General features: G+C 30.5%; 1 long non-coding RNA gene across 2 annotated transcripts; it reads right to left on the bottom strand.

Moving 5' to 3' along the window:
• Nucleotides 1-794: 794 nt before the first annotated feature.
• LOC111392578 lies at nt 795-2,795 on the bottom strand. 2 transcript variants are annotated; one of them, XR_002702283.1, is made up of 3 exons: nt 2,709-2,795; nt 1,466-1,639; nt 795-1,369 (listed from the first exon to the last, which is right to left on the bottom strand). It is a non-coding gene; the product is annotated as an uncharacterized LOC111392578 (long non-coding RNA). The 2 variants fall into 2 exon arrangements; XR_002702282.1 differs by lacking the exon at nt 2,709-2,795 and having other exon boundaries at nt 1,466-1,842.
• Between the last annotated feature and the right edge of the window lie 10,010 nt (nt 2,796-12,805).

The raw sequence follows: 12,805 nt of genomic DNA, 5'->3' as shown, positions 1-12,805 counted from the left end.
AACCCCCCCCCCCCCCCCCCGGGAGAGGATGTTGATAAAAAAGTCTCATATGTACCTGGAGTCCCCGAAGCATACATGGGAAACTGCATCTTTTTATGTTGCCATCGGAAGCATTTTGGATGTTTTTTCTTTGTCATCATATTTATCAGCACCTGAGATACTTGGTGCTGTCCCAGGGTTAAATTTAACAACAGGTCTCTATATATCACATCCATTTTGGCAGTCTGAGAATCTCATTATCTCACCTACTCCATAAAGCATGAGAATTTCATGGAGTGGTGATACAGAGAAATTATTGCCCTTAGGTCTCTCATAATGCAGAGATATCTTGGGTTCGCATCCTAAGAAATGACGTGTAAGATGCATTACGAATAGAAGTTATTACCTGAGAAATAGTGTCTCTAACTGGGGTGAACTAAAACTATGGGTGCTCCAAACTTGATATGCACATGTTCTCAAAGCTGACAATATATACGAGTCAAAGGCTTAGGAATAGGCTCGGGCTCCAAACGTTACACTACTGGCGTGGTGGCATCTTCGAATGAGAAAAGAAAAGAATTTTGTAATATATCTTGTTGAACAAAAGCAATATGTCTAGTTATCTTTATGGCAACAATATACTCAGAAACTAGGTAGTAGTATCTCATTTTTATTAGACTGCCATATTATTTCCAGTTAAATTCTTTTGTCAATAGTACATTAAATGAATTTGAACATAAAATTATATCATGATACAACTAAACTCGTAGTTTAGAAATATAAAAAGGTTAATCCTGTTTCTATCAAAAGAATTATTGAGTCACAGAAACATATATACAAAAAAATTTGGAGTTTACACACAGGCATACATAACTTCTCTCTTGGCGATTGAGGTATTCCCCAACTCAAACTTGACATAAAAAAAATTTCTGTGCATTTTCTATAGAAAAAAAGTGTATATAAAAGTCGCATTATCTTCAAATTTAGTAGCTAGAAAATGTCTTGCTTTGGGAATCCTATTGCTGATTCCGCCGCAGTTCTATCATGATCCTGGAAAAGCATGTATGCTTGCACTAACCTACAGAACTCGATATGCTTCGTAGTTAGATGCCAAAGACCAAAACTCCCTTTATTGGTGGGAAAGGCTATCCTTCCAAATCTTCAATAGAATTTTGTCATCTGAAAGATAAACGCATAGGTGTTGGTTCATATGCCTACATGTGTCCAAACTCCGGTGGAGATACTGCCAAAATATTGTTGCAGCCATTTTCTAGTGCTATGCCTCCTAAGTATATTGGTGTTTGAATGTTGCTCATCCAGTTCCTTATTCTACGGAACCTTCATGATATTCTTCTGATGTGATGACAAACGGCAACTCTTACACCTTTAACTATGATGCCAAAGAAAACAAATAGTTCTCTAAATTTTGAAAAAAAAAATTCTATAGTTTGTATGTTGAAAATATTTAAATACATATGATCCATACCTTTCAAATAATAAAAGGTCGTTAAATTTCCTATACCACCCATACCAACAAATGGAACTCCTCCAACATTCTGATTATGTGCAGTTCCATTTTCCATTGCACTCTGCAAATGAAGCACTCGATGAGTTTTATCGAAACAAATTGTTGAGTTATCTTCATTCCAATTCCTTTTTTCTGTAGGAGATCCTCACAAGAAAAACAACATTTTCTTCAGTTCTTCATCAAAAGTAGAACTAATAACCAACTTATTTTCAGTTATACATACACATTTATCCCGAAATGCGAACAAACTAGATGCAAATAATGCCTTTCATTCCCACTCCTATCCCCCAACTTAGGAGAGAGGATTTCCTTAACGATGTATTATTTTTTATTATTATTATTTTTTTTTTTTTTTACTTCAATTTTGATTATTTGAAAATCCTAGGCAGGTACATTGTAGCCCCTATCACCACCCTGTCCCTCAAAATCATAAACGCAAAACCATATAAAGTGCATGATTGTCCTTGATGATGGAATATTAAGATAAAGAAATGTGTTTGACATGGGAAAAATTAAATAAAATGGAACTCTTTCAAGAAAAATTAATGGACCTTGATTAGGGTTCATTGCACATTTAAGCAACACAAACAAATCACATAAATTTATCATTTTGGAAGCAAAACTATTTTTTCATTGTTTCCCCTCGAAGGGTTATGAGTGTGTCTATCGAGAAACTTTAGGAATTCAACCCAAAATATATTTATTACATTTTATTTCAATAAGCAGTAATTCTCAATTTCCAAAAAAGAATTTGCTCGAAAATGAAAATTTTATTAAAAAGAAAAAAGATTAACAATCTCAAAACATCACCACTTCAAAAACCATTCTTTATTTTCAACGGATCTATGCAAATCAATTTAAGTGAAACCCAAACCCAATTTTTCAGTCAAATTTATTTAAAATTTATATCAACAAACAACTAAATCAAATTGAAGTCTGTAAGAATGCAATCATATCCGTGCAAGAAATTTTATGTTTAAAATCCATCAAATTCAAAGCTCGTAAAAAATCAACATTTAAACTCAATCAAACACATAGCTAAATGTCAGCGTGTTCTCATCTATACTTACAAAACTGGAACACACAAAAATTGTTAAAAATAAGTCAAATTCAAAACTCAATCAAGAAGTAACTAGAATCCCCCCACCCCAACCGCCAAAAAAAAATAAAAAGCACAAATCAGATCTAAACAGCATTTCACCTGTCAGCAATTCGATAAAAGGAGCATATATGTGTGCTCTGGATTCAACTGATGAGAATTCTATGTATTTTGGAGAGAGAGAGAGAGATGAGGGGGTTGTATTGTGGGAAACCTACGTGTTGTTTTGTATATATAAAGGTGTCCAGATGGCTTCTATGGTGTCCATGGGTACATTTATGACAATCCTTCATACAAAATATGAGCATTTGACCAAATTGAATTTATTCTCACTTTTGGGTAGTGTTTTTATTTCTGTTCAATTGGCATTTATGTTAAATAATTGAGACCTACAATTTATTTGAGAACAAGCATGAATGAATACTGAGTTTGAGTACTAGAATGTTCTTGTCCAAAGACTCCTAACACACTACCCCATAAGATGTTAATAAATTACATAGAAGTCTCTGATTTACTTGAAAAATATGACGACGCACCTTTTAATTGTAAACATTACTGAAAACTCCCTCATTAAGAACACTAAGCTCCCGTTTATTTCTCATTTTTGGAATAATGAGAATGAAAAAGATAGTTGTTACAGACTTCACACAAGAGATGAAAATTTAAATTTGGTGGCTTAATATAATGGATAACGGTCATATTTTTCATTTTAAAGAAGAAATAATGGGAACCAAACAGAGGCTAAATATTCGATTTTCATTATATACATTCTTTTATATATATAATATTTTCTTCAAGATTTTTCTTATTAAAATGATCTGGAATATTATATCCAAAGGAGTAAAATAAATATTTGATCTTTAAACATTTAAACTAATTTTGTTGTTTTAATTTTCTGCACTTATCGAAGCATAAATGTAATATTTTTTATAAAAATAAAGAGTGTCAAAAACAAAACTAATGATAATGTTACTAAATCAAGTAATAGTGAACAGCGAGCTGAGACGCTAATATGATTAATGATTTGCAGCTATTGAGCCTCCCAACAAAAAATACTGGATGAAATATACTGCGATAATAAGAAATGATAATAACCAAAATGGTATTCACTTGCACGGCTATGGCATTTTCTTCTTCTTCTTGATTCTCTTAAAGGAAGAAAAATTCAACATGGTAGTTTTATCATCTTCTTCTTGATGCTTCAAAGTTTCATTCAAACTAAGGATTTTGGGGCACTATAATCAATATGTTTTGATCCAAAAAAAAAAAGAATTAGCATTTAGCTTAGCGTATTAATTAGCCGAGCATAGTTTATACTTTGGTTAATAGAATAGTCAATACATTTGATGGAATTAAGTAAATTTCCTTGTACGTGAATAATAAATTAGGAAGATTACTTACTAAACCACCATATATGTGCGAATATATATATGTGTGTGTGTGCGCACGTGCGCGCACGAATATATATGTATGGATAATTATATAAAATTATCACTAATTGATTTAAATTTTGTGATTATATAATTACCTGTCCATATATAATTATGATAGAATTATTTAAATTATGTAATTAATAAAATTATGTGCGTCTACATGTATACAATTATATATGATTATGATTTATTCTGAAAATTAAGTAAATTTCCATATATACAAAAGATAAGTTAGGAAGATACCCTCCTAAATAAGTAAACTACCATATATGAGTAATCATCTATGTATGTATCATTATACATTAGTATTACTACAATTACATACGTTTATAAATGTATAATTATGGTTGGTTGATTTCAAAATGGTATCACTATAATTATCCGTATGTATTATGTATAATTATGGTTGATTAATTTCACATATAGCATTACCATAACTACATCCATCTATGAATGTATAATTATAATTTATTAATTTTAAATTATATAATTACTATAATTATGTGTTTCTATATATGTCATATTATGATTGACTGGTTGACTAATTTAAATTATATGATTAATATAATCATTGTCTTATTTAGTGCAGGATTATAGGGACAATTATGACAGTCTTTTTGGTACTCCTAAGTGCAGCTATAAATACCATAGCTAAATCACACCAACAAACACACAAATTGTCAATTTGTTGAAGAAGTAAAATTCTTCTCTACGTAGTTACTACGATTCTGTTCAAATTATCAATGTAGGTGAAGTCATATGTTGTTTGTTAAATCATTTTTCATACTTTAAAGTGCAAAATTCAATTAATGAATATGATATGAGTCTTATATGTTTAAGTTCAATGGACCAGAGTTGAATAATGCTATGCACAAGAATTTTAGCAATGATTATGTATGGGGATTATGACCACCTAAGTTTTGTTTCTAATCCCCATGTTTCCTTATTTACGTTATAAATCCCTAAATTTTAAATAGGGAAAATTACAGGATTCCCGGTATTTAAAGATGTGAGTGCAAGAATTAGGTGCAAAGGTTTTTGAATAAAAAAATCAGGTATTATTTATACCCACACTATCTAATCCAAACAAACCCTAATCATTTTTTCATATCCTCAAATTTTTCATATCTCGCCTCCCTCTGCCTCTCTCTCCACCATCTCCCTCTCTCTCTCTCTCTCTCTCTCTCTACCTCTCCCTCACTCAAACCTCCATCATCGTTGAGGAGCACTGCCGCCGGAGACGTGAGACTCGAGCCGCAGTATAGTTGTTGCGGTGCGGCACCCTCGCAGCCGGCGTTGCGAGCAATCTGGCCGATCGAAGTTGTCACCCCGTCGATCTGAGCGTCGCGGAGTCAGGGCTCACAGTGGCGTCATCGTGGCTACGCTGTGTGACCAACTAGTCGGCGGCGATGCAACAGTATCTCGATGCGCAGAAGTGTGTAGAAGTCGGTTTGTTGGTGCGATGTGAGTGGAAGCCAGTTTGTGTTGGTGGCGTGTGATGTGAGTTCTATGTTTGTGGAAGCCAGTTTTGTTGGTGCTACATGGGTGTTGTGGTGTGGTGCAGTGTGGTGATGTCCGTATTTTTTGCAGCGACGGTGTTGGTGGTGGATCTGGCAGCAGCGATGGTGGTTTTATTTGTGTGTTTGGTGGTGGCGATGGATTTGATTGCGTTGATTTTGTTGGTGTTGGTGTTGGCGATGGCGGTGGCGACAGGGTGAGGGTGGTTGCAAGTGACGGTGGTGGCAATGGAGTTGGAGGTGACCGACTATTTGACCTGTGACTTTAAGATTTGATCATCTGTGACTAAAAAAATTAATATGTGACTATTAAATTTGAAAATATATCACCTGTGACTGTAATATTTTGGATTGTGACCATTTGTGACCCATAGTTTTTTTTATCTGTGACATCGACATAATCTGTAACTTATCAAAATTGTGATTTGTGACCTCGAAAAAATCTGTGACCAATTAATTTGATGATATGTGATCAATAAATAAAATCTGTGACCTATAATTATGAATATGTGGCCATGAATAGTATAACTATGGCTTTATTATCATTATTTAATAAATACTTCTAATTAATTAACTAAAACCTGATTTTTGCACTAAAGAAACTTGTAACCTGGATTTTGAATTAGACATAGTTAAAACCTTATTTATGAGCTCTTCTATTTTAAATATCACTTACAATTTATATAGCTCACTTATTGGAATTTTATCTTATTATTTATAATTTTTTCCCATTTTAGGCAATTGAGTTCGAGGTATTGGAGTTTCAAACCGGTCACTTGTGGTATAATAAAGAAAAGATAATTTAGGAATTTTTTAACAATAAATTTTATGATTAAGAAAGTGTTTCATTTTAAACTTTGGGAATAATTATTTTTATGAAAGTTCTATGTTTATAATATGTATTTAACTACTCAAAAGTTAAGTGTTGGGTCATTACAAATGGCATCAGGGTGGGTCTACATTTCTGTAGACACTTAAAAGAATAGATTTTTATGAGTTTTTGTACATGTTAAAATTTATAATTATGTCAAAATATTTAAAAAGGAAAAAAGAAATTCTTAGACTGCCACTCCACGATGCCAAGTTCCAAGTTTTCATTTCCTAGAATTAGGTGGAAAAATATGTCAAATCATAATTAATTGAAGAGTGCTACCTGGACAGCTTTGTTGCACAGAGCCTGTACAGGTACACACACATGGCCCCCATGTAAGATGCCGTGTACAGGCCCTGTGCAACAAGGTCTGTGTAGGAGGCATTTTTCTAATTATTTATTGTTATGTGAATAAGTATGAATATGCATGAGACAATAGAAATATACTAAATATGTAATATGATTAGCTACGCATAATTCTCACTTTATATTGTGTTATCTTCAAGTTAATTACCTTATTATGTGAAATAGCAATCATAAATTTTCCTGACAATAGTGACATAACAAAATATGGATATAACTTGTGATTATATGAATATATGTTAATTACAAAAATCTCATTATTTATATTGTAAGGTCTAAGAATGATAATTTTACAAAATTATATGATTCTAAACTAGTGACTACGTTATGAAACATATCAACCTACTATAATACTCGGCCTTAGAAAATTTCTAGATTAGATAATGGAGTCCAATTAGAGAGAGAAATGATTTAATGGGTACCAGTGCTTAGCTTATGTTAAGTACCGATGACCCAGTTGATTAGTGAATAAGTTAATGATATGTCCCATAAATTTAATGATTCACCAATTAATTATTGTGACATATTATATATATATATATATATATCCATTCCATCTTATTGTTCGAGTTTTCTTTGTCTATGTATTTATAAAACTAGAAACTTTGTCAAAAGGACCTAAACTATCTAAAGAGAACATGAAATTCAAGTGGTCCACTTGTGACCCTCACCTCACCTAGAAGTCAATGAGTTCAGCATTATTCAGATCAATAAAACCAATAATAATAATAATAATACAAACTCATTCCAAATTTAAGAAAATTCCCATCTTCAAAAACTGTAAAGAAAATTCTATTTTAGAAACATCCATTTCAAGAATTCTTACAGTATGAAACTTCTAATTAGAAATCATAATTTCGTGAAATTTCCATTTCGGAAAGTATCTATTTTGAGAAACAACTAAATTATGAAACTTCTATTTCACAAAAAAATATAATAATAATAATAATAATAATAATAATAATAATAATAATAATAATAATAAAATAGAAACTTCCATTTTACAAATATTTTTACAATTGTTCGTTGATGAAATCAAAGAACTATTTGTTGATGGCATCTAAAGTAATCTTCGAGGACAAAAATTTATTTTAAGATGGGTATATTTTAATACTCCCAAAATCTTCTATAGTTGTTAGTTATGAAATTTGGCCCTTAGTGTAAAAGGATGAAAGTTAGAGGATCAAATTGCGTATAGATCAAAAACTTTGAATGTGATGAACATTCAAAAGCTTTTGCTATAACATATCAAATATATTACAAGTCAATGAGTACTCAATTAAACATCCGAGCTCTTTGCTCATCCTCTAAAGAAGATAGTCTTCTTGTAGAAGTCAGTTCTCTTCATTCAAACACTGAATCCTACATGAATACCTTGGAATCTTCACTCTTGAGGATTAGAATGGAATTTTGAGAATGCTCAAATTCCAATTCCTTCTCGCATTCGAACAACTCCAAATCAAATTATTTCTTCTCCTAACCAACATGTTAAGATAATCTTTAAAAGATTGTCATCTAACAGTCTTCAAAGATCATATTCTTCTATATCTGAAGATAGATTTAGAGATCATACTTTTCAAAAAATGTAGAGAATTACTACGAAAAAGCACTTCAAAATAAGAAATTGAATCCAATCAAGAAGAACTTTGTGCATTCCCAGAAGATTTGAGTTTGTGTGAGTGGACATTTTTCAAAGTTTATTACCAAAAAAAAAAGAAAAAGAAAAAAAAACCACTAAAAAAATGTTCAAAATACAGATATTTCAAAAAAAGATTTGGAAGACACCTTCTAGTGATGCTTTTCAAACCATTCAATCTCTTATGCAAGGAAACACGGAATTTTTTGCTTCTCCTCCCAAGAAAATATCTTCTAAGCGATCAGTTGAATCTTAAGTCATTGCCAAAGATATTAAAAATATTCAAAACCAAAAACAATTATACTAATATTGTTCTATAATCTATGTGTTTTCAACTTAATAGAATTGAAATTAATTTAGATTCTAAAGCCTCCTCTTCTTCCAAATCTCTTGAAAAGAGAAAACCTATCAATTCTCTAGTCAAAGAAGTTTAGATTTTACCGAACGGTTCCTCAATTAGGCAATCTAAATATGGAAACTAATGTCTTAAAAGAACTTGCTACTCAATTATCCAAATTATTTTCCAGTTCAAATATTATCAATAGTATTGATGAGCATGAATCCCAATTTATTGATAATGAAATTCCCCAGATCAATAAGTTGAGAAGTTCAAAAAATCAATATTAAAAATTTCCTCCTTATTATCCTCAAAATACTCCTCCAGATTTACTTTTTGAAGAAAAAAGCTAATTCCAACATACATATGAATGTAACGCCATTGTTGAGTTGAATGTTGATGGATTAACTAAATATCAAATTGTTCAGTAAATGGAAATTATGGCCATGTGCTATAATGCATATGTTGCTAAATGGGCTTCTCCTAAATCCGCAACTAATAATTTAATTATTGGATTTGCGGGTCAACTCGAATAATGGTGGTTTAATTACCTACTACAAAGTGAGAGATGAGATTTTAGAAGCTGTCAATGATAAAGGACAAAAAGATAGCTTTGCCACCCTTGTCTATATTATCATCAAACATTTTATTGGAACTTCTATTGATATACTTGATAGGCAATCCGATATTCTCATGAATCTCAATGGTCCAAAAACTTCATGATTTTCATTGGTATAAAGATATGTTTTTAACCCGCATTTTTTCTTCGTGGAGATTGCAATCAAACTTATTGGAAAGAAAAAGTTTATATGGACTTCCTAAGCCCTTTGTGAAAAGATTAAAAAAATCCATCAAAAGTCAAAATTGTGATACCATTCCATATTCAACTTTTACTTATGAGAACTTATCAATTTTGTCAACGAAGAAGGTCTAGCTCTTTGTAATGACCCTAAACTCAAAGCCAAATAAAAATCTGAAAGATATGCATAGAACTCGAATCATTTCGTGAGCAATATGGTTTTGAGAAAATAATTCCTTCTTCATTGAAAACAAATAAAAGGAAATTTCCTTCTCACTTAAAGAGAAGAACTTTTTGAAAAGGAAAAAATTTTCAACAACCTTATCCTCAACAATGTTTTCAAAAACTTCAAATGTTACTCATTAGAAATGCAAACAATCTACACACTATTATAATAAATGTCCTCTAAAGGGAAAGATTAACAATCTTCAAATCAATGAAGATGTTAAACTAGAACTTCCTAATCTTATCAATTCGAGTTCAGATGAAGAATCTGATTACGAAATTGAACAAGCTTATCAACATCAAGAAGATTATGATGTTGAAACCAGTTCAAAATCATTCTCTTCTTCAAATAAAAGTGAAAAGGTCTATGGTTGTAAAACCATAAATATTCTTAATAAATAAGAATAACTTATTTAAGAAACAGTTGAGAAAATTGAGAATCCTCAACAAAAGAACAAATTCACTTCTCTTCTACCATCAAAATCTCCAGTTGAACCATTTAGTATGCAAACTATATTAAATCGATTTATGATCAAAGGTTAACGAGATGAAATCTCAAATTTATAATCTTCAACAACAGATGAAAAATGTTGGAATGGAAGTTGTATGCCTAAAAATAAAAGACTTGGAGCAAGAATATAATTCTAAACAAAAAACATCTTCAAAATCCTCTTCTGACGATGAAACTTCTCATGCTTATCATTCAAATTTTCAATCTGAAAAAGAAAAGTTAAATGTTATAAACCGTATTCAACTTCAAAAATGGTACTGTACATAATCTTTTGGTCAATAAAGAATTCAAACTCACATCTAGGGTCATCATTGACTCATGAGCTAATCAAAATTGTATCCTAGAAGGGTTAATTCCTACAAAATATTTTTAAAAAATTACTAAGTATCTGTACGGTGCTGTTGGTAAGAAACTCAATATTCAATATAAACTTTCAACAACTCATGTTTGTACTTCAAATATTTGTTTCAATAATATATTCTATCTTTTTAAAGATTTAGACCAAGAAGTAATTATTGGAATACCTTTTACTGTTCAAATTTATCCTTTTAAAGTAGATGCAAAAGGATTGGTTCCTACAATTCTTGGTCAACAAATGCATTTTAATTTTACAAATCCTACTTCTTGCAAAAATGCTAATTCAAAAAAAAATGCGTCAATTCCAAAAATTGTCAATAATATTAATCTCAAGAAAAATCATATTAGATTTCTTAAAGTAGAAATCAAATTTCAAAAAATTAAAGAAAAATTGCAATATTTTTCAAATGAAGGAAAATTTTCAATTTTTCAAGAACAAATTGAAAACCATATATGTTCTATTGTTACCATTGCTTTTTGAAATAGAAAGAAATATATTATTTCTCTTCCATATAATTCTGATTTTCATGAGTCAAATATTCCTAAAAAATCCCCTCTTATTCAAATGAATAAAGAGCTCTTGATCACTATATCAAGGAGATCAAGGATTTGCTTGATAGATGTCTAATTTGTGCAAGCAAATCACCTTGAAGTTGATTTGCATTTTATGTCAACAATTCTGCTGGAATTGAATGAGTTGCTTCGTGGCTCATTATCAATTACAACTCACTCGATAAATCTTCAATGGATAAGATATACATTGCCTCAAAAGAAAGATCTATAACCAACCATATATCATGATTTAATCATAGCTCTTTATCAATCTACAACATAACATATTTTATCATTCTACTTAGAGAACATTTTCTAAACCATAACATAAATCATTATCGTGAATCAATCACTTATCATCTTTAGATATAAGAGCAAATATTTTTTTTCGATAGAAAAGTTTTAACATTTCTATAGACATACAAATTTTGTTCTTTCTTTCTATGAAAGGACAATAATAACATTTCATAAATAGATCGTTGATCTATCGTCAATGCATAATCCTTTTTGTATATCACATAAAGACCTTTAACTAAGATTATAACCCAAAGATACTGTCTCACAATTGAATAAAATTTACATTCAATGATCATCCTAAACTTCAAACTATTCGAATTATCATCCATATATACCATAGCAAATAGATCTAAATAAAAATGAAACACTTTATACGTGAAATCCAAAAATACAATTGAAAATCACCTAAAAATTACATCACTAAAAATTCATTAAATTCATCTTAACTTCAAAATTTAACTCAACGCTTTCAAATTGTATGGAATATGACACGATAATCCAACAAATGGCCTTAACAGAATTAATTAACTTAATAACCCAAATCTATCATCGCATTATTTGCTATAGGGCAACCATTATATTCATTTCCATGTTATTCACCATATCATGTTATGATTATGTAACATTGGCATTTATCGTCATATTGTATGACCTAAAACATTTAATTATATCAATTTTCCTTAAAATCATAAAATAATAACCTTTCACACATCAATGTACCACCAAAATTGGACATGTTAATTTTCCAATCTCAATAAATTCCAACTTTATCATTCTCTACTCCTTTTTATTTCTCGATTCACATAAACATACCTAAATGTACATATCCATTTAATTCTATTTTTAAAGCAACAAATCACCCAATAATAGGTAATCATTATGAAGTTCATCCCTATTATTCTCACATTCCTTGTAATCAAACCACTCATAAATAATCAAAATAATTGGAATTACCATTAATTTCCTCGATGCCTAAAGTACACAATAACACATTGTGATCTGTCAATCAACAAATCATCATTTTGTCTCCCACAATTTCTTATCATATAGCATAAATATACACCATCATAATTTCTATTATCATCCCATAAAAGTGGCTACAAATCACCACAAAATTTTTATAACAATAATGACCATTTGGCTTCAAAAATAATTAACATTCCTCACTGATTGTCACCAATCACACATCATATCATTTTCCTATATTTATCGTGCAAGCTATAACTAAAAATTTTCCCGTGTATACATAAAAAATCATGTAGTTCTACATATAAGTTGATAATTAAGTGGTCGTAACATTT

Source organism: Olea europaea, unplaced genomic scaffold (assembly GCF_002742605.1).
Source record: "Olea europaea var. sylvestris unplaced genomic scaffold, O_europaea_v1 scaffold941, whole genome shotgun sequence".
In the NCBI taxonomy this organism is placed as follows: Eukaryota; Viridiplantae; Streptophyta; class Magnoliopsida; order Lamiales; family Oleaceae; genus Olea; species Olea europaea.
The sequence above is the reverse complement of the archived record's forward strand: the minus strand, read 5'-3'. Positions and strand labels throughout refer to the sequence as shown.